At 40.5% G+C, this 22146-nt stretch overlaps 1 protein-coding gene across 20 annotated transcripts in view; it reads right to left on the bottom strand.

Annotated features, from left to right (window-relative positions):
• Positions 1–22146, bottom strand: part of FoxP (forkhead box transcription factor P) — a 276092-nt gene that overhangs the window by 180780 nt on the left and 73166 nt on the right. For 5 of the 20 annotated variants that reach the window (XM_089082896.1, XM_089082900.1, XM_089082899.1 and 2 more), the window contains one exon: positions 2566–2619. The exons of the other annotated variants lie outside the window; for them this stretch is intronic. The gene's annotated coding sequence lies outside the window, so the exon portion shown is untranslated. The remainder of the gene's footprint in view (positions 1–2565; positions 2620–22146) is intronic. 20 annotated transcript variants of the gene reach the window in all.

Consider the following 22146-nt stretch of genomic DNA (forward strand, 5'->3'; position numbering starts at 1 on the left):
GGAAAACGCAAATTTCCCGGAGGCGGGAAAGCTTCCAGCCGCTCTGCGTTTTAAAAATAAATTCGAACGAAAGAAATATCAATTAACACGCTCAATAACGCAAGCAATATCCCGAGCGTTCATCCGAAACCACCCTCTATGCGGTTAGTACGCGGGCAGGCAGGAACGCGCTGTACCCATTCATATACAAGAGGATAAAGCAACCCCCACTCGGCCGACAGCAAATAATTAGTATCTTAGTAATATCGGGAATGCGTTCAATGTTGGCAACTAACTTGGCTACTCGATTAAATAGAGCGAGTAAAACTATTTGATCGTACATCGAATTAAAGTGTACCTAGTTGTAATTACGTGAATTAAATGCAAAATTATCCTTACGACGATATATCCTTACGACAAGTAGTACTTAAAAAAGAAAAAATAAATTATAACAAATGTAAAGATAAACTTTATTAAAACTTCTTGATTTTTATTACTAGATGTTAAATATATACTTGCTCTAAATTATATATTATACGTCAACGTAAATGTAAACGTTAAAAAAATATTCACACTTTCTTGTTTCTATCGTACTAAATTACATCGTATGCTCACATAAATAATTAAATCTCGCCTGCATAAATATTTTTCTCAGTATTATTATTTAGCAATTTTTTTCAGCATACACTGGAAAACAATTAAATAAAATGTCAAATGTATTAAAAATTCTCGGATGTACTTATATAAGAGATGGATATTTTTCAAACATAATTTTTATATTTTGTTTGAAAAATATCCTGCTCGATGCCCTTTTTATATGTATATTTCATATGTATATTTTATATGTATATGTATTTATGTGTGTTTCAAGACATTCCCAAATATCCAAAATATTTTTTATTTAAATTATTTGCGGACTAAGAAAAAGAGAGAAAACATAAGAACGACTTGCGTGCGAAAATTAATTTTGCGGAAACATCTTTTGTGGAGAAAAATTATCAAGATATCTGCTTCTTTAAAACATACAGTCATTTCCCTTTATTCACAGATCCACGGGCCAAGCAAGAAAAAGTATGTATTGCACAACGTAACGGGCTAACTTTCAGTTCGCCTACGTGTTATATCACTGATAATGCAGACAATTACACTTTCAGTTACGTTTTAATTAGCTAGAATGCTAATGTACTGTGTGAGCAAGTAACCAATGACACCGCGATTCGAAAACAAGGCAACTGTACCCTCATAGCCAATACGTGTCCTGCATCCCCAGAACTGATATGCATCACATTTTCCACACAAACACGTATGTGTCGAAATAAATGGGGGAAAAAAAGTCTCATATTGATCATTCATATTATTAATCTTTACTTTTGAGCATTATTCGAGAAGTGCAAATTGTACGTATTGCGTTAGTTTTATATAATTTTCTTAACGAAAATAAAAAACTTTTGTTATTGTCAAGTCAATAGATCTATCTAAAGATAATCTAAAAGATATCTAAAAGATAATTTTGTATTTAATAATTTAGTAATTTATATTACTTAGTATACGTTAAATACAAAGTGTCTTTAAATAAATTCACAATTTTGGTTGCAAAGCGATTCCGCCGTCGATTCGACGCGAAAGCGATAATTCTAAAGGTCTCGGCGGGAAAAAGATCCTTCGGAAAACGACGACGTAAAATACGCGGCGCAGATAGAGAGAGGGTTGAAAGGAGCAGCACGTGGGATCCGAGGGCGCGTTCTCCTCCCCTTCGCTTTAGGGGACGGACGAGACATCGATAATCGTGTTTGTTGTACGACTGCCGATACGAAACTTCAGGAATGCCGCTCAGTCAAGAAGCAAGGGAGGTTTACGACTTAAGAAGTATTATGTCACCCGAATATTCGCGCGGCATCCTCTTTACCTTCGACTTGCCCAAATCGTGATTCCTTATATGCATCGAGGGTTGTACGACGCCAAAATTTTGACAACGCTCGCCGTCAACACCCATAACGTTTTAGGGTCGTCGCATGTGAAGGGTGATCTCCGATCGCGAGTTTACGAAGGATGCGAGAACTCTGGGTTGTGTCGCATGAAAAGTTTTAATATTTGTTGTTTAAATATTCAGAAGTTAGTCGCGACATCGATCTAAAACTGACAATAAAGCCATTGGTTCTGTTTTAGATACCCAAATCGATGCGGTTTAACTATCCAGTTATCCGAATTTCGTTTTTCTACATGATTTATAATCTCGAAAAATTGAATTGTTCTATAAAATAAAAATTTTCATTAATATATGATTCAAAATGTTTAATTAAAATAAAATTTTCGTTTGAACAAAGTTCTATCTTCTGCATTACTCAGCGTCATGCTTAAATTAAATTAGTATTCTCTACTTGTATGCAAATCTTCACGTAATTAATTCACAGTCTAATCATTATTATATTATTAAGAGGACATAGATGTCATCTAAAGCCATTAAATTCTAAATATATGTTTAATAATAAGGGGAATAATAAAATTTTAGTTTCTACGCATACTATATGAGTTGCGAAAGCTATTAGTACTAAATGCACGTCAACTACGAAAAGTACTCTCACTCACATCAACAAGCCACGTCACTGTGTCTCAGAAGCCAGGGAAGTATACACCACTGACCTGAAATAAAAATTTAACAATCATTTTCGACTAACGAGTCAACGTATATATAGAAATTTGTTGAAGTTAATTATTATTATTATATCTATGTATTTATGTGCAATTTTATTCTTTAATAATTTTTTAATTATTTTACTATTTTTATTATACATAATGGATATCTTTTTCTACAAAACTATATTTTTTTTAATGATATCAAAAGATATAATTAAAAGTATATTGGATTTAGTCATAAAAAATGTATACTGTCTCAGTTTTTAAGATTAAGTAAATTAATCGGAATATGAATATAAATTAAACTGAAATACATTCAGATTAAATAAAATATTAAAAGAGTTCAACTAGAGTGTTTCTAATATTTTTCATAACGACAACCGCGCGACGACAAGTCAGCCCGCAAATATTCATTCCGCCAAGAACAATACTCCGCATCTGAGACTATCAATCCCATTCGGAGCCATTACGACGCATTCTTCGACTCGGCGGTGCCGTTAATTAACAAACTCGAAAAGTACCATGCAGAAAGTCCCGTTCGTCTCGGAACGTCGAGTGGTATGGGTCTACCACGCATCGGGCAGGGGTGGCGACGAGCGTAGGACGGAAGCGCGCGCGTATAAAGGGTCGGTGTCTGGCCAGACGGGCAGAAATGAAGCAGCAAGGGTTTTGTTTGTCCGGCTGTCCACCCCTTTCCTTCCTCCGTTCAGGCTCTTCCTCCCCCTCGCCAACTCCGCGTAACCGTGGCTCCGCTCTGCGAGCCCCGTGGCACCCTTCAGCCCCTTCTTCATCACCTCCTCCCACGAAACCCCATCTCTCCCGGCAACCCCTCCTTATACCGTCCACCACCCCCAGCCATGTAACAATGCACGTGTGTACACTGTTTGCCCACATCCTCCCGCATATATCTTCGCGAGCTATAATATTGATTACTTCGGGCGAATTTCAGGCCGAGCAGCGCGAGCTGAGACCGTTTCTCCGACTCTGATCCACCACACCGCACCGTGCCGACAATCCCTACGCGAACCACCCCCGCGCGGCGTACAGCCTTCAAGTCAATCTCTCGTTGTCGACGCTGTCGACCACCCCCCACCCCACCATCCCCCCAAACCTCCGACATTCGACGTCGCAATGCAGCTTTTCGCTTTTACGTTCGACGATTTGCCCTCGATCTCAGTTTGTCACTGCATCTCAAAATATAATAATGATGTATCACGCCCTCGAGATGTCTATAATTCCTTACAAATTTCTCTTTTAGTTCTGTTCCCTATATAAAATTCTGTATTGACATATCTAGCACAAACATGATATCAATAATTAAAATTTTCACAAGAGAGGTATTATATAATAAAAAAATATAACATACCGCACTTACAAAATCTTCTTGTCACAATATAAAATTAAATACCGTAGTAAAAACTCACATATAATTAAAAAGACATAATTAGTTTCTCTCTCGATATTTTTCCTCCCATCACACGACCCCCTTAAGCGACCAATAAAAACCGCAAGTCTCCTACCACAGTGTCGACCGACCTTTCAAATGCAATGCGTATTAAAAGCGTGAGCAGTGCGCATGAAAAAGTATAAACGAGAAGCGCAACAATACCAAAAAAGCGTTATAACTATTGCGCGTAATGCTGGACTCTGAAAGAGCCATCGTTCCGTTCCGGCAAAATACCGCGCGACTTAAATTGCGTCACAGTCCTTCCCGAGCTATTCCGTGAACATTTAATTCCATTCGCGAACCACCCTCCGTCCCGCCCGCACCACCCCTTCCCGTCGGCCCTTCCTGTCTCTCGGCTTGCATCAGCACCAAGTCCGTATGTCGCGAATCGAAGTACAAAGAAGCAATAGTAGAAATAAGATAATTGCTATTACAATCGCAATTTCATCCAGGACGACGGAACCTTGGTGGTAAAGGGACGCGGAGTGGAGCGCGGACGGAATGGGAGAGGGGGGCGTAGAAGGACGACTGCCGCAGAGAGCTGAACTACAAAGTACGTTAATGTCGTGCTCACACCCCCGTGCACCCCCAGCGCCCATTCCGATGCCGCAGACAGTTTGTTGTCGAAGCTTCGGGGATTACACAAATGAGGTTGTTCAGCGGGAGAAATGTACATTCCGCTACAAAGCCGGTCCGCGCGCGCCGTGTGCCACGCACGGAATTAAAAACCGGGGTGGAAGAGCGAAGGTGAAAAGTGCCGCTCTGCCGCGATCGCCCCGGCCCCGGCCCCGGCCCCTGCGCCGCGGACAATATTTTCTTTGCTGAAAGCCGGCGCGCCGTAGAATGGATTTTCATCGGCGCGGCGTTTGAGCCCTTCAAGAACGGAATTCGTTTTTATCGGATACGCGCTCTCTCGCATCGGAATATCGTCGCAACGACCGGTGTAGTTTTTAAAAATAGCATCCTTCGACCTCGATCGTCGCCGTCAGCGGCCTGAACGTATTGCGGACGCGTTAACGCGCGTCGCTAAATCACTACGAAACCGAGATGCGAATCAGTTGCGTCGATTTTAAATATCTCAGAGGCTCATTCCCGTCTGACATATTTTATTGATTAATAATATTGATTCACATAAATTATTAATATTTTAAATGTGCTTTTCCTTTCCCTTTTAGCATATATAATTTATTATTTAATGAAATATATAATTTACATATATCAATCAATTTAATATATATATATATATTAATTTTAACTTATTCAACTATAATATTAAAATTGAATAAAACATAATTTTAAAACTAACAGTAAGGAGTTTATATAATTTAATTTTTAAGAATATTTAATCAAAAAATACTTATCAAAAATTTATTATCATAAATAATTTTAAAAGAGAATATCCATATTTATTCTTGTTACTATAATTTTGCCAAATCTTACTTGTCAACGATTATTATTTTTCCAGCAATATCTTATTCCATTCGCAATTAACTATGGAAAATTTATAACAATACAAATATAAATTTATAATAATTAATGGAAATCAATTGAGAGATATTGTGTCAAAAATAAAATATAATCATACATAATTACATATATATACATAAATACATACATATTATATCAATAATGTTATTATAAATAATAATAAAACATTAATATAACTTATTATACTTTTATATTAAAAAATTTGCAACGCAAAAACATATCGCACTTAGAAATATCGAATGCACGTACCAACACTTTCAAAATGAAATTTTAAAAGCTTAATATTTTTGGCCCTGTCTAATCTTTTGCAATTAGTGATGGAAATTCTCCATAAAGTTCGTTTGCTCCAGAAAAGAAACAGGACGGCAGCCGAGCGCGATAGTGACGTCGGCGGAAACTAGTTAGGTCGGAGGACCGGCGCAATCCGAAGGGGGTTGTAACGGAGGCGGCTCTCGTGCCAGCGCACCATAGGGATCGGGGATAGTAATTGTATACGTACTGGGAGAATGGCAAGGTAAACAAAACTATGTAAGATTGCCCCATTAATATACATATCTCTCGGTTCAGCCGGGCCGTGAGAGAGCCGACCGTCTCTGAGCCACGCCGGTGGAGTGGGTAGTCTTGGCCTCAGACTTTGGGGTTAGGCCCGCTTGAGAGCAAGTAGGGTACACAATGGATATTGAGACCATAATTTACGGCTGATTGTTAGCCCCGCGATCTATGGATTCCTACGTCCCGCCGCGCACCGCCGAGCGCCTTCTAACAACTCTCGCTTCTATGTCGAATTTGTATTAGGCTGGGTAATAAGTACGGGGTACTGTGTGCATCGGGCGGAAGCGGAGGCATTAGAGGAATCCGGCGAGAGGGCTCGGTATGAGTGTATGAAAGATGCCGCGAAGATTCGTAACGCCTGTCATCCCGCGAATTTTCCATATTAACCCTATCGTTGAGCGAAAAAGTTATGGGAAACTATCGCGCATATTTGGTTACATATGGATGCTTTCCATTTAGTATACAAGTCGTTTCTATCTTTCTTGGCTTTCCAATAATTAACAAGGACAAAATGATACTTGTGTCACTAAATGAAAAGCACTCTATATCGTGCTACACGACGTGATTCATATAAGACCAAGACCGACGTATATGTATATTTTGCAGACTTGAAAATTATTTATAGCCAATATTATAAATTTTGAGTAGCCCTATGATATACGTTAAATAATTTTGCATCCGTGCCGCGTTCGCGAATCAAATTGGACACATGTTTTGTAAGTAAATAATTGATATCGTGTATATTTAAAAGCGATAAATCAATCAATAAAGCTGTAATATTAATAAGATCAGATGTTTGCGTGAAATTATTCGTATCAGGCGAGCTGTAAGCGTAATTGGCGTAAACGGAGTTGGAGTCGGCGTTTCCGCGCGAGGTCAGTTACTCCCTGCTTACTCAACTGGCTTTGCAACAAGAAACGACGGTTATAAATTAATTACGAGGGTCAAATTCACAACTGGGTCCCATTCCACGGGATGAATTGGAGGGGGCGAAATGTCTTACTAGTTTCGCTGGTAGCTCGAGGGACTGTGTAAGGAGGAGACGATGTTTGGTCTTCCTTACAAGGGGCCGACCTACCAGCCAGCCAGCCCGCCAGTCAGCCGACCAACCTGCCCGCCTGCCACTTACCGAAGGATAATAACGTAGTAATCCTACCATGAGACACGGATGAAGTCCTTAATAACCCCATAAACTCAAGATATATCTTGCATATCGATATACCAGAACAAGCATGCTACAATATATACGTTCGCGTTGTCTCTCATTAATTAAACAAACGATTCACGTCAAATTCTCTGACAATCGAAAGATATAGCATCGTAGCAGCGTTAAAAGCGTTATTTAAGCCATTAATTACAGCCGGTTAAGTGGTAAATGCTTTCGTCAATATTCAATTCAAAATTAATCACAAAATGGATAATTAGGCAAATTTTTAATATTTCTCCTTTATGCATACACACGTAAAACGGCACTTGACGTTCGATATTTTGTTACAAGTACTATCAAGTTAACAAACCATTACATATAGATATTTGTAATTTAGTTATGAAATTCATCGAATAAATATGCATAGAAATAAATATGGCTTGGCGCATAAATTTTATACGTCGAGCTGTTAAAAACCTCCGGGATGATCGAAATCTGCTCTCGGCGCAGATCTGCGCTATCGAGGACAACGAGAGCGATCGATAATTAATAAGTCGATTGTCGGCACGAGGCGGTATTTCATATCTGAGAGCGAGCGCGGCGGCGCGTTACATTTTTCCGCATTCTCCGCGAACGAAACTATCGGGGAAAAATGATACGGCGATTCCGGGAAAAATCGCAGCCCGCGGCGCGCGCCGCGCCGCTTGTCAATTTTGCACCTTTCAATTCGATTTGGAAAGTATCGCGGGGAAATAGTATCGAAATATCGTTTATACGTCTCTCTAAATCAGGCACTTCGTATCGCGCTTGTTGAGGTCGGTTGCATTCCTATCGCGCTATGCAACGTAACATGAATTTGCAGGAATTCGCGATATAATCACAAATTAATTACGACGGCTTTATTGAAGTTCGCGGCGATTTTTGAAAATTTCCGGAAATTACGGAAGGCCGATCTGAAATTGGAATTCGCGATGCGCATGCTGCCCGCTGCAAATTTGTGTAAGTAACGCGATATGTAGTTCATTTAACGTGAAGTGCAAATCCATCTGAAAAAGAGGCCCGCCCGCGAAACAACGGTTCGCTTCCGAATTTGTCGCATAGCGAATGAATAATCGAAGAGGAGGGAAGCGGGAAACAAATGCGATTCGTTTAAATAAGAAATCCAATCGAGTGACCAGAGGGAAGACAAGGGAAAGGAAATAAAATATTAAATTCGCGTGAGAGAGAAAGATTTGTTCCCTCCGTTACTCCATCGCTATTAAGTCCGCTGATCCGCGGAATAAAGGACAGGGTGCATCATTTCAAATATCTTAAAAATATCTTCGCGAAATACACACGACGATTATTATCGCGGCGACAGGCTTTCAGCGAGGGCAACCATTCCGCACGCCTGTCAAGACGTGACAAAAAGTGAGGACGATCGACTGCGCCGAGGGCTGCCGTGGCAAGCTGTTTTCCCGACCGATGGCGGACAGATGACGGCGGAACGGAGGAGTTTAACAAATGGTCACTCGGTCGTTGCCACGAAACGCACCTACTTGAGATGCGGAGGATCTATGACCGCCATTTCTCACTGATGCTTTGCGGCCGCAGCAATACCCTAAGCGGACCACGCGTAAGAACTGCCGAGACACCCCGTGAAGGACTCCCCGAGCAGGTTGATCACCGTCACGTGGCTTCCGGAGAATCTTACCCAAATGTGCTGTGGCGAAATAAGCCCATAAGCGAGGGCTCGATATAGCAATGCCATATGACAACGGAGAAATTTCACATCACAAGAAACTATAGATTATTACCTCGTACCTTGGGTACAGAGAACATACTAATCTTCCGATGAATGGTAATTATATTTAAATATATCTCTCGCAAAAACAAATGTCTTTAATAGTTGAAATATAATTACGATTAAAATCGACTAAACGTAATTTTTAACGTGCCAGGATCACGTAATCTTTATTTTTGTAATTGTAATCCCTCGATGTAGCGATGCTACAGGACTGATTACCGATATTATTATTTTAACTTATTTCGTGTTATTTCTTTTCTTTTCTCTTTTTTTTTTTTTTGTTATATACACCAGACAGCGAAATAAAGCAGGAGTTGCTAGAGAAACGATGAGTTTAGCATGGAAGCGGATTTATAGACACTCGGTTATGCGGCGCAAGCTGTCAAACGATCATCCCTCGACAGTTTGGGGTTTACTGGGACATCGCGCGTAAACTGCCCTCGGGGACCTTGTTAGTTCAATTCGCCTGAACGCCCCTCTCACCCCCGCCACCGAAAAATTCCGCGGTCCCTTCCATCACCACCCCGTCTTTCCTCCGCCATCTGTCCACGCGACGAGAGGAGAGTGGTGCGTTTACGTTACCGCTTATTATGTTGTTCCGGAAAAGAGGATTATTACGATATACCCGCCGTCGAAAAACAGCGCAAAACGCTTCCGGCTATTGCGAGCTCGCGTTTAAATCGTTGAACCTTTATGTATACAACGTATGGTGTTTATTGTTTAACGTTTTGCGCGCATTGAAGAAGGTGCCGCGCTACGCGCCAGCTTGTTGGCGTCAAGCTTTTTCCGCTTTTTCTTCTTTTTTTTTTTATAAAGTAAGTGAGAAGAAACGCGTAAATAAACTATGTATATGATTTTATATATATATATATATATATATATATGGAAAAAGTCACGAATGAAAATTAAAAAAAATTTTAAATAAATTAAGTATGTGTTAAGTATGTATGTGATCGTCTATATCTTAAACATATGAGAGCAAACATTGAACATTAGGATAAATATAATAAAAATTAATTTTTATCATTGTTTTATTTTTTATTTTATTATTGTTATAATTATGCACCATAAGCTACGATTGTAGTATGAGCCGGTGATACTTGTTCAACTTAAAAAGATTTCAGTTTTACAGTAAATAAAAATTAGTTTTTGATTAATATAAATTCAGTTTTGGTTATCGAATATCATCGTAGAAATTACACATTTGTTCGGCGATAAATATTTCAGACAAATAAAAAATGCACGCTACTGCCTGCATATCTCATTTTTTGAAATATATTTGAGTTGGAATAAACAAATATTTATTTACTGCGACTAAATTTTCGAATAGATTCACATCCGGCCAAAGCATTTTCGCTTCGATGTATATTATAAACGAGTAAATATTGGCGCTGGGAATAAGCCCCGAAAAAAGCATAATCTCTGTAACGATAAAATTGAGGGAAAAATTTCCCAATTTTTCCGGTAAAATATAACCTTCGCGTAACGCCTTTTTATATGTGACAGTTACATAACACGGAGGGCAGAAGTGACATTGCCATCAGCGAGCTCGCGTAAACTCGCTTCTGCAAATAAAGATATTTATTCGGATTTATTAAGAAATATTTAATGATGCTCGTGCTCGTTTCCGTCAAATTTTTATTAATGCATGCCGTTTATTATAAAATTTACTTAAATAAAATATTGTTTACAGTTGTATAATTTCATTTATTAATGAAAATAATTTTAATAAATATAATATGTGAAATTTTATAATATGTGAAACAATTTTCATGTCTGCTATACGGTTACTTGGATATGCATTGACTTTACTACTTATTTATAATCATAATATTCATATTTTATTATTGTATTTATATTTTATATATTTTACAAGAAATATAACGAGTATTTACGTTCTTATTATTTGCGCACATTACTCGTGTACATTTTACGATATTATTACTTCGTGCAACAATAGCGCAATTTTTTTTTTAAACATATTTTATTATACCTATACTAATTACATATCTAATAAAATTTATTTAAAAAATGTAATAACTTCCATACACTTCGAACGTACGTAAACTTATTTGGCTAATATGATTGGTGCGTACGTTTGTAACATGTCCGATCAAAGTGAACAGCAGAGATCAGCCTTTGAAAGCAGTCGCTGATGTTCGGCAGGCGAACGTGGAGCTTGGAAAACGGGAGAGGATAAAGAGAGTGACAATGAGGGGTGGTGGTAGGGAATCGAACGAAACCACCGGTCAGAGTATTGTCAAGGTATTGTCCTGCCCCGCTTCCGAAATAATCGTCGAGCCGACCTAATGGGGCATGAAGTCCCGATATCAAAATAACTCATCCGTGTCCGGCACGTGGTCAAACGCGTCGGGCTTTCCTCTCCGCGCTTTTCGCCATCAGAAAGCTCCGGGCGTTAAAAATAGCAGCGTGAAAAACTCCTTTCTGCATCTATTGTCCACAACCGCCGAGATAGACTCCCCCCCCGCGGAAAAATCTTCGGTTCCGAGTGATAGCACGCAAAATCAGGCTGTCGCAGAGTTTTGACATTCTCAGCTTTCGCTCCGTAAAAAAAAAAAAACTTCATGTTTTTTAACAGTGCTTTCAACGTTTATAGTGTTGTAAATTGATATAAACAAAAATATAAATCGTTACAGTTACTTTACTCTGACGGAAACATATGTTCTAAAAAATGATCACGTAAGATATAAATAAAAAAAGTATCTTGTTAATATTTTTTCCTCTAAAACAAACAATTTTATACTTCTGACAAAGCTAGTGTTAATGAAATTTCATTTCCAAAAGTATTATAATTAATAATAGCAAAAAACATATTTTTCATAAATATGAATGAAGATAATACTATTTCTTTCCTTTTTTTTTTTTTTTTTTTTTTTCAAGTAAATCAATAATATAACAAAATTAGTTGCGCTTTCGAATACCTATAATCAACCGCAACATATTTCTTAGAAAATTGCTATATATATATATATAAACTGTTGAAAATAGAGCTTCGTGCAGGCAGTTCCTTCGATTTCCCGGAATACGCGGCAGAAATGCTAAAAAATTGATCGACCAAGACCATACACATCTTTAACGAATGCAAGGTGTATAGGCCGAAAGTAGTTACGACGGTCAAATACAGAGTTACATTTATAAAGTTGTGCGCGACAACTCTGCTAAATTGCTACGATGTGTCCTTCCGCGCGTACGTACATCGCGTTTAGCACGGCTTCTCGTCGTACTTTTCAACACACAATGCACAACTCACGTTACAATGCATCTAAATTATTGATTACAGAATAACCCAGAATAAGGCATCTGTAAATTCGTAATCGCTCCGTATTCCGTTGTGCCGGCATAAAAGAAGACAGCCTGTAATGCCGCGAGTGGCATCGCACAAGTCTACGTCGGGACGTTTAAAAAACCCGACCATAGAATAATATCGAAAAATTACCCGCTTATTCTCGCGTAATATACGTAATTCGATTAATACAGTCAGAAATTTCCCACGTCAGAAGTCAACGTACTCGGCAAATGCCCATATATTGGGCACGCATGTTTAATGTGGATCAAGTAGGAAATATCGTGTGTACATGTGTATGTACGACATAAGACGGATTGACATTACAAATTGATAAGCGTTAAATGCATCATCGTAAAATGCAACAGTTTAATCGAATTCCAATTTCTGCATTTGCGTTCGTATGAATTTCTTATACAAATTAGCGAGGTAACCAGCGACTTTTCCTCAGTTTTATTATTAAATTACGCGACACAAAATTACATTTTTCGCAACATTTATTATTTATTGTTATGAATTATTATCATTATTATGAATTATTATCAATTTATTCTCGTAACGAGAGAGATATTCGCAAATATTTAGATATCGCGGTTTATTTCGGCTAAGCGTGATGAGTAATCAAGTTTTATTGCATACCCGACGATGAAAACGTACAGTGAAACGTGGTAATGGCTGAGGTCGCGCGAAAATTTGACCTCAGATATAATTGCAGCGTTGTGAGCTGCATGCGAAATCGAAGCCCGTTATCGAAAACCTTTCCTGAACGGCGCGCGATCGATCGCGAGTGGCCTCGAAAATCACGCTTACGTAACGGGTATCGGAAAGTCGAAATTACCCTAAATAGCAACAGTGTTGGCAGGGCGTATCGGACGAGCGGAGGGTATCCACCGCCGATGGCGGTAGCGGTGGCGGCGGCGGGGCGACGGGGACGCGCTCCGGGGGTGGCTTCCACCCTCGCAAGCCGGCAACTCGAAAGTAGGAACCGCGACTACGGGTGAAGCTAAGTCTGTCCGTGTAATGGGGCATCGGCACGCGATTTCTCCGGCCTTCTCCCTCTACCCTCCTCACGCTGCACCCCTCGCGATTCTAACTTTCAACTTCGCTCACGGCTCTCCTCCCCCCCCCCCCGAGCTCCGCCGGCCCCCGCATCGGTGGCACCTCATCCCCGCGTGAGGCAGGGTGTTGCGCTGTGACTTATCGGCTCTAATTATTCGCCGGCAAGAAAGCGGGCAAGCCGACGATCAGACCTGCCACCCTCGTAAAGTAGCTTTTCTCCGACGCATCGCGCGGACTCCTTCCTACAATCGTTACGTGCTATTTATTCGCGTTGCGCTGACTCGTGTGCGTGAACAGTATACTATTGTATACTGTTGTACACCGCCGCGAGGGGTCGCCGATCGTCCGAGCACGCCTCTCGGGATGATTAAAGTCGCTTCGTCGTCAACTATCCATCTATCCGTATTTATCCATCTATCATTGTTTGCCGGAGGAAACATTTCAACCCATTAACCTGACACCACGAGTAATTCAACGACACAGTTACGAAACAGTTGTTACTAGACCCATATAATTTTTATTGTAGAAAATGGTAGCCTTTTTAAACTGACTTAACATTTTCGTATTGTTAACGATATATAGCAACAAGTTGCGAAATATGATGAAACCGTTCACTCGCTAAGTAATATTACTAGCCAAGTAGTATTAGGTACTCGGGTACTTTATTATTTCATTTCTGGCATTTTTGCATGATTGTTTGCGGCATGTTGAAAGGAAGGAGCACGAGCATTTTTCTATAAGCGATTTTGGAGCCCGCAAATGGCCTGTTTCCGGAATTTTATATTTAGCTCACAATTTGATAGATGTTTACACGCCCGGCGAGGACTTAATTCGTTCTGAAAGTTCGCGAGAGTTGGGAAAGTATTTAGTTAAAAAACTGAAACGCCGATGGCGTGATAAATTTTGGAGTCACGGAAAGGAATTCTAATTCTGGCCCCGGGTACGTCTTGATCCGTCTCACGAGGCGATCTCTTAAATGCAATACGCGAAGAGCGAAGACACAGATCAGCGAGAGAACTGGGTAAAATCGTTACGCTACAGCCGGTTTACCAAGCAGGTTCAATTCAACACACCGACACGTGGAATTAATAATGTAAGCACTAAGCTATATCAGTTCAATCCTTGCAGGCGGTACCGACGTACAGTGCATATATAAGCACAGATACGCTCTACCGTGAATCTACAAACAGATGTTGACGGAATATCGGCGATCAAATCAGAATTTCTATCAAAGAAAACGCGGCTAAGGAAGCCCAAATTTCCAAATTATATCGATATCAAAGGAAGCGTTCTACAAAAATATGTCACGTTAACAGACATAAATTTCGATTTGTGCAAATTAACCTGTGCAATGTATCTTACTTCGGAAATCGTAAGATTTATTATGTACTTAGGCAGCTATTAATTTTAAAATTTAATCCAGGTAGGGTAAAAAACAGAAATGACATCCATCAATGATGGATAAAAAACAAATCGAATAGAAAAAAGTCGAATCTCAAATAAAATATGATGATACAATGAAAAACAATTGCAACTTGATAAGTTCATAAATGTTATATTTATATTTACAGGACAGACATATTTACTCGGATAAGTAAAGAGATTGGATTGATTTTCTAAAACGTGTTTGCACTAAAAGAGGAATGCAGTTATTAAATAAATACATTTATAAAAAAAAAAACATTTTAAAACTCTTCAAAAATGAATCACATATTTCATCCAGACATCTTGCTCAATTTTTCATTTCTAATAAATAAAAGCACTTTTTTATGTAACGATGTCAAAAATGCACACAATAAGGAAATTTATTTAAGAGTAATTAGTATACCGTATTTGTTTCTTTTACCCAACAATGCATCAACCGTTAAAGAAATTTGTTTGAGAAGAAAAATTTTTATGCATTTTTATGCATTTTCTATGTCAAAAATCATACAAAAATAAAATTGCAGTTTTCACGAGCAATTTATTCAGACGTTTGACGATATTTCTTCATAGATTACAGAAATATTTCTACCGCGCCAAAATTAGGCAATCAGCATTCAGTTTGACCAACAACGATCAACAAAGATTAAAAAGATCCAGGACCACCCTAAACAGCGAACTCCCTTTGGCGTGATAATTTTTCAATTTGGCTTCATATGTTATGAAAGATTCCGTTGATGAAAGTTTCGTCGACGACGTCAGCAGCCTTTTTCGACGATGAGTCCTGAGTGAAACACGTTGCACACGAAACGGTGCTAACTCAGTGTACGCAACCCTCTAGCCGATCTCGCGTCTACCATCGCCCCTACGTTCCAACCCTACGGGAGTAAGAAGAGTCGTAGTGTAAGCAACACACAACATGTTGTGTGCCACCATGTTTTTTACATCAGCCAGACGATACTCGTGACGCAAGGTAAGAGAGGAAGTCCGTCCGTGTTAATCGCCGGTGCGTGTATGCACGCACGCACGCACACGCAGAACCGTTGCGGAAGTGTGTTACAAGTGTGTTCTCTCCTCGACTTCTACCATCCTTCTGCTTACTTATAATCCCCTGCGACTTCATGATACCAACAAACCTCCGCCCAGCGGAACTGTCAACCAGTTCCCCCCCTCCCCTTTTTTTATCTTACGCGTTGCATCGTACTCTATATTTATTAATTAACATTTAAAATTGATAAATTTTCCTTGATTTCGTTGATTCAACCCAAAATTATTCTCGATTTAAGCATAAAAAGTTTATCAAAAAGTATTTCACTATAAATTAAAATATATACTATTCAAAGGTATTATTAAAAATTATCTTATTCCAAGTTAAAATGTATTCTTCAAAATACAAAAAGTAATATTGGATTTTTATGTTACACTTCATTTATGTACTATTATTATTTTCTTTTATGACGCATTCTACAAGCTTTAACTGTAATCACAAAACAATACCGTATCCCGCAAAATGTCGCGAACACCTTTTCTCTCACTCTCTCCGCCTCGCTGGAATCCTCGTACAATTTTTACAACGAGATAGTTTATGAAGCGACCTTATCTTAAAAAAATCTGGCGACGATCATCCGCACAGTTTGCGCCGCATTACGTCAACGCGGATCTCATACACTGGCGTAGAGAGTGCATCACGATTGTTTGCAACTCGGCCGGCCTGTCGAGCTCACACTGTGTTTAATATATAACGATTGTATATATACGCAGAATGGACGGAGAGTGGCGATATAGACGGAGATGAATGGGGTAAAGAGGCGGAGGGTTGACGTTGAATACGGCGAAGGAGAGGACAGGGGCGAGATGGAAAGCTTACATGTACGAGAAGGGCGAGGAGAAAGGTTACGGGAACGAGAGGGTGGCGGGTGGGCGCGCGGGCGCGGGGGAAACTGCCAGTCGTTTGTCGTCCGATAGATAAACAACGTCGTTATTGTAAATGCATTGGAGCAACACGCTGCGGGGCTTCATTGGCGGCTTTTCTTCGCGATGCGAAGCGGCGCGCGCCCGTTGTTGTTTACGAGATCGATAGTCCGATCGTTAGGAGATCGATTTTATCGTATCGCCTCTCGAGACAGAGAGAAACAATCGTTGTAACGCATCAACGTAGTACTACACAGTTCGACGCTTATTCCTCTCTCTCTCTCTCTCTCTCTCTCTCTCTCTCTCTCTCTCTCTCTCTCTCTCTCTCTCTCTCTCTCTCTCTCTCTCTCTCTCTCTCTCTCTCTCTCTCTCTTCTTCTTCTTCTCGCTCTCTCGCTCTCCTTTCTTTTTTTCTTTTTTGATATGAAGAATTGGCCACTGTCCATCTCTCTCTCTCTCTCTCTCTCTCTCTCTCTCTCTCTCTCTCTCTCTCTCTCTCTCTCTCTCTCTCTCTCTCTCTCTCTCTCTCTCTCTCTCTCTCTCTCTCTCTCTCTCTCTCTCCCTCTCCCTCTCCCTCTCTCTCTCTCCCTCTCTCTCTCTCTCCGATCAGCCCCGAACGTCGTTCATGCGCTCGCGCGCACCCTTTCGCCCTCTCACCCTGTCTTCCCTTTTCGATCCCGCATCGTCCCCCTCCTCTCTCGGGGGATGATGGACTTGCACGGCGGACGACGTAGAACAGAGAATAACAAGGCAGGTCACGCGATACAGGCGCAGATGCAACGAAATTACACACCGATCTCTCTGCCTCTCGCGCAAATCGTACGCCCGTATGAAATATTTGTTCCGATATAATGTAATACTGATTCGCGAATATTCCGCTGTTTTTTTCCATTTACGCGGGGAGACCATGCGCGAGACGAAATGCTAGGACATCGATCTGTAAATCACGCTCGGCGATCCACGAGCGCCCGGCGAACGTCCTCGAGGAGATTTTCATTCCACGGCGGCTACCTCGGCGACGATCGCATCTAGGATATTTCACACATCCGGGAAAATTTGGAAACAGAGATACTCGTAATTCATCGTCCCGGGCTAAGTCCCAACGGGCTCGAATGTGGTGAGCGAGCCGATATTTATCGGGGACGGGGAACGCGCGTGGACTTTCATTTGACTGTAATAACATGTCGCGCGTACGAGACGGAGTGTTTGCAAGGGGGTAATTCGGGATGCAAATTAATGCGCGTAATGACGATAATACGGACGGAGTCCGTATGACGATAATACGGTTGCGCGCTTTTTCGCGACGGTTTCCGATGAAACGTAATGCCGCCGATAGGAGGAAAAATCTGATCCCGAGTTCTTGCATTGCCGGCTGTACGCCAACTACATTTGCATACCTATTGAGATCTTCTTGCATTGTTTGCGTAGATAATGATGAATCTTCGTTGTTGATCGCGCGCTAATGATTTCTTATTAAGGAGGCCTGCACGCGGAATTTCTGAAAATGGTAATTGTTGGGAAATACAGATTCTCAAGATAACGGATAATCGCGTCAAGTTAATTGCGGAAAACTTCTCTCTTAAAATAAGGATAAGTAGCAAGGTCAGATGATATAATCAACGCCGTGGAAATAATTGGAGCAACGCAACCATTCCCAATGGCAACGAAACGACAAAACTGGTTGGCTCAATTGAATCATGAATGATACCGCTAAACGTACGAGCCGTAAATAACTTGTATAGCTCGTTCGTTATTGCCTTAAATTTCTTGCTTACTGTTGCAACACGCCAGAACCTTGAAACCCAGTTAAACCGTTCTTTTTTTTTTTTTTTTTTTTTTTTTTTCGGACGGCAGCGAGAAATCGCTCTCCGGCCGATCGTTTCCTCAAACCAATTTCTCAACCGCATTTAAAGCGCTGCTATGACGGACTGTACGGTGACCATGAGAGCTCGACGCCCGCTTGTTGTTTGTTCCTCGCTTTATCTCGAACGTAAACATCGCTTGGAATATATAGGAGGTGATGTTAGGAGTGACGGAGATGCACGCGCGTACAAACGAATGCGTGTACCTCCTCGCCGCGGTGCGGAGAAGAACGGCGGCGACAAAGACGACGACGACGACGACGACGACGACGACGGCGACGACGGCGACGACGACGACGACGACGACGACGACGACGACGACGACAGCCGGGGCACGCAAGGACCTAGCCGGAGGAAAAAGGAGAAACGAAAATAGAAGGACGGACACACACGCTCGTGCAGGACGGACGGACACTGGATAAACAAGGGGCAATAGAGATAAACAGAGAATATTACGAGAAATATGCGCAAACACGAAACTCTCGTTCCTCCTCTCGCACTCGCCTTCTCCTCCTCGCTCCCACAACCCATCGTCCTCTTTCCGCTCGCTTTCGTTTGTTTGCCCGCGTGTTTGCCCCGCCGCCCGTCCACGCCGCTCATTTGCAACCTACTTTTTTAAGCACCCATTGTCCCCTCACGTCGCTCCTCCTCGCTCACAGCCGTCATCCCCATTGCTCACTCGCTCACGCGCTCCACGTCTCGCATTGCTGCTTAATTTATGCCCCGCCAATGTTTCGTTAAGGATTTTCTCGCTCCCCGAGAGACGCTCGCTTTTTACGCGAGATTGAAAGCGGCGAGTTAAGCGGCCGGGCCGAACAATCCCCCAAGGAAAGTTTTTCAAGTGCATTCGGTGCACCACGAAAAAATGCTGGAATATCTACGTGAGATTTGTTTCCCGAGAAGCTCAACCCTACATTTCGATTGTACATAGGTCTGAAATTCATCGTTATAACGAACTCCCCTAAACGATTTTCCATTATTAATTATATTTTATTATTACGCGTCCATATCAATTTAAAAAGACTTTTATGTACGTAGTTTTGCGGGAATTATAACGTTGAACATACCTTGTACTAATTCTCTTGACATTGAAAATCTTTGTATAATTTCACACAACGTATATATGTCACTTTTTGATATACTCGTATTATCGTAAGCGTGTATGTCAAGCGTCTACCGTAACGTATTGCAACTACAAAATTGGTGTAGTAACTTTGAAAGAAGTTACAAATGTAGTTTTCTATGCATGACTCATCGCAAGTAATTATTATCTAAAGATAATGTTTCTAAGGTTAAACTACCGTATTCGCAAAATTAAATTGCACAAAAAGTTGTGCAATTAACGCAATATTAATTTAATTAAACATGAATACACGGCGTAATTTTTCCAACGACACGACATACGGCACAACATACATGAACGACTTCATGGCGTTTGAAAAAATTGACTCTGTAATGTTGGACGTAGGCGACGTTTTCTGTCGATGACTTCACAAGTACTTCACAAATTTACATACGCAAACAAGTTGCGCCAATACAAATAGGCAGGAGCAAATAGCGAAGCCGCACTAACCAAACTTTTATGAGCGAGCTAATTGTCAGTACGGTACACGTGACCGCGACTCAACGAATTTGCAACAAAGCATTATCATCGAATTATGGCATCAAATAATATCATGTATTATCCTGTTATACATGGATGCTCATCACTTATTTTATATTAAATAAATTTAATATAATAAAAGAAATTTCTGTGTGTTGACATACCAATTCATTAATAATTTTACGAAGAAATATGTCTTCAAAAATAAATGCGAAACGTTACACCGGACAACTGTTATATTAAAATATTGTTTTTAACTGCGATAGAAATATCGTTTTTCGGGACATTTCCATAAAACGATTATTAATTTCAACTTGTTTAATTCTTTTAATTAATAGCATTTTGTATTATGTTTCTCATTGTTGTAGAATTTAACTGCGCATAGAATATTAAATTTTACTGCATTTTATAATTTACTATTTTTTTTTTTAAATTTATACTGATTCGGAAGTTATATTCATCCGATTATGTTATTAAATAAATTGCATATGGTGCTATGGAGAGATTCATTTAATATCGAGAAAAATAAATATTAAAGCAGGATCATATTTCTTTCGTAATGGAACAACATCGTACCGATCGAATTGGCGTAATACGCCATAAGTATTCCATAATTTTGCGTATACGGTCAAAGTAGTAGAAGTAAAAATTAGATCGATAGCGAGACGTAAAAGAGCTGCTACTGAATGGAAGATTAATACGCAGAAGCTTTCTTCAATTAGTAAACGCTTACTCACTATCCCCCCCCCCCCTCCCCGCGTTCGCAGCCAATGCTGATTTTATTACAACATCGTTTATTCCGGCGAATTTAAAAGATACAAATATCATTTGTCATAATGTCCGCGCTGCCGTTTATTTTTCTCAATTCTCTACACCAGTTGATTGATCGATTAATCTTGTCTTGTCAATCTTCCGGTACGTAAGCCCCAGCAAAATGACTGCGTAATCGTTAGATTGCTAACAATATAGCTTATAATCGAAAAGTTTATAATCAAGTCTATGTTTTTGCATAATTGATCGAAAGAATCGATCGTTGAAGCGACATGATAACAAATATATGCTATATTATAGATTATCCTTGACTAATGATTTCCTTGTGTTTAACGTAATGATTTGTTGTTTTGTGCAAACGTAATGTCCAATTACTGTGTATTTTATTACTGTGTGTATATATATATATATAAATTTAATGATTCAAGAATAATGATTTAAACGTATGATGATTTCTGATTTCAAGTGTTACGTGTTACGTACAACAATAAGCCTGTTCTCGAACGCAATTTTATCATCGCGTTATTGACTTAAGTCATGCCCACCGAGATATTTCGCAATAACCTCAGATAGAAAAATATTGCGGCGCGTATATCGTCGGGCGCTCGATTATCCGAGCAGAGCCGAAGGTGTCCAAAAAATTCGCAGTGTCCATCCCGACTCTCGGACTACCGGTATAGGGACGAGACACGAAAGGGAATGAATGCAGACGGGACAGGTAAGGTATTTGACGGTCTATGGTGCCTGGGGTACGTCGAGGGCAGACTATATAATTTCCCTTGAGGGAGATCGGGATGGGCGATACGGGGGTGGGCCGGAGGGGCCAGCGAAAAAGAGGGATGGGTGAAGGGGAGGGGGAGAGGGGGTGAGGGAGATCGGCGTGTTTTCCAGGTGGGGAGGTGGTGCCGCGCTCATCCGCGAGCCCATCAACGCAACCATCCTCCGACAATCGATTATTATCTTTCCAATTTGCATAGCAACCGAGCTCTTGTTCAAATCTGCACCCCCTGTTTCGACCCCTTTGGCAACCCCTTGCAAATCCTGCCCCGGCCGCCAGCGTGACTCCTCGTCAGGCACTCCGTATCGTTTCTGTTACGCTGTCGGCTTTTTTCCATCCCGGGCATTCACGTTCAATCTCCTTGCCGAGGATGAGTCGGGGGATAACTTGAGGGTGCTCTTCAA

This window comes from Pogonomyrmex barbatus, unplaced genomic scaffold (genome assembly GCF_055798465.1).
Source record: "Pogonomyrmex barbatus isolate J1 unplaced genomic scaffold, ASM5579846v1 scaffold6, whole genome shotgun sequence".
Lineage (NCBI taxonomy): Eukaryota > Metazoa > Arthropoda > Insecta > Hymenoptera > Formicidae > Pogonomyrmex > Pogonomyrmex barbatus.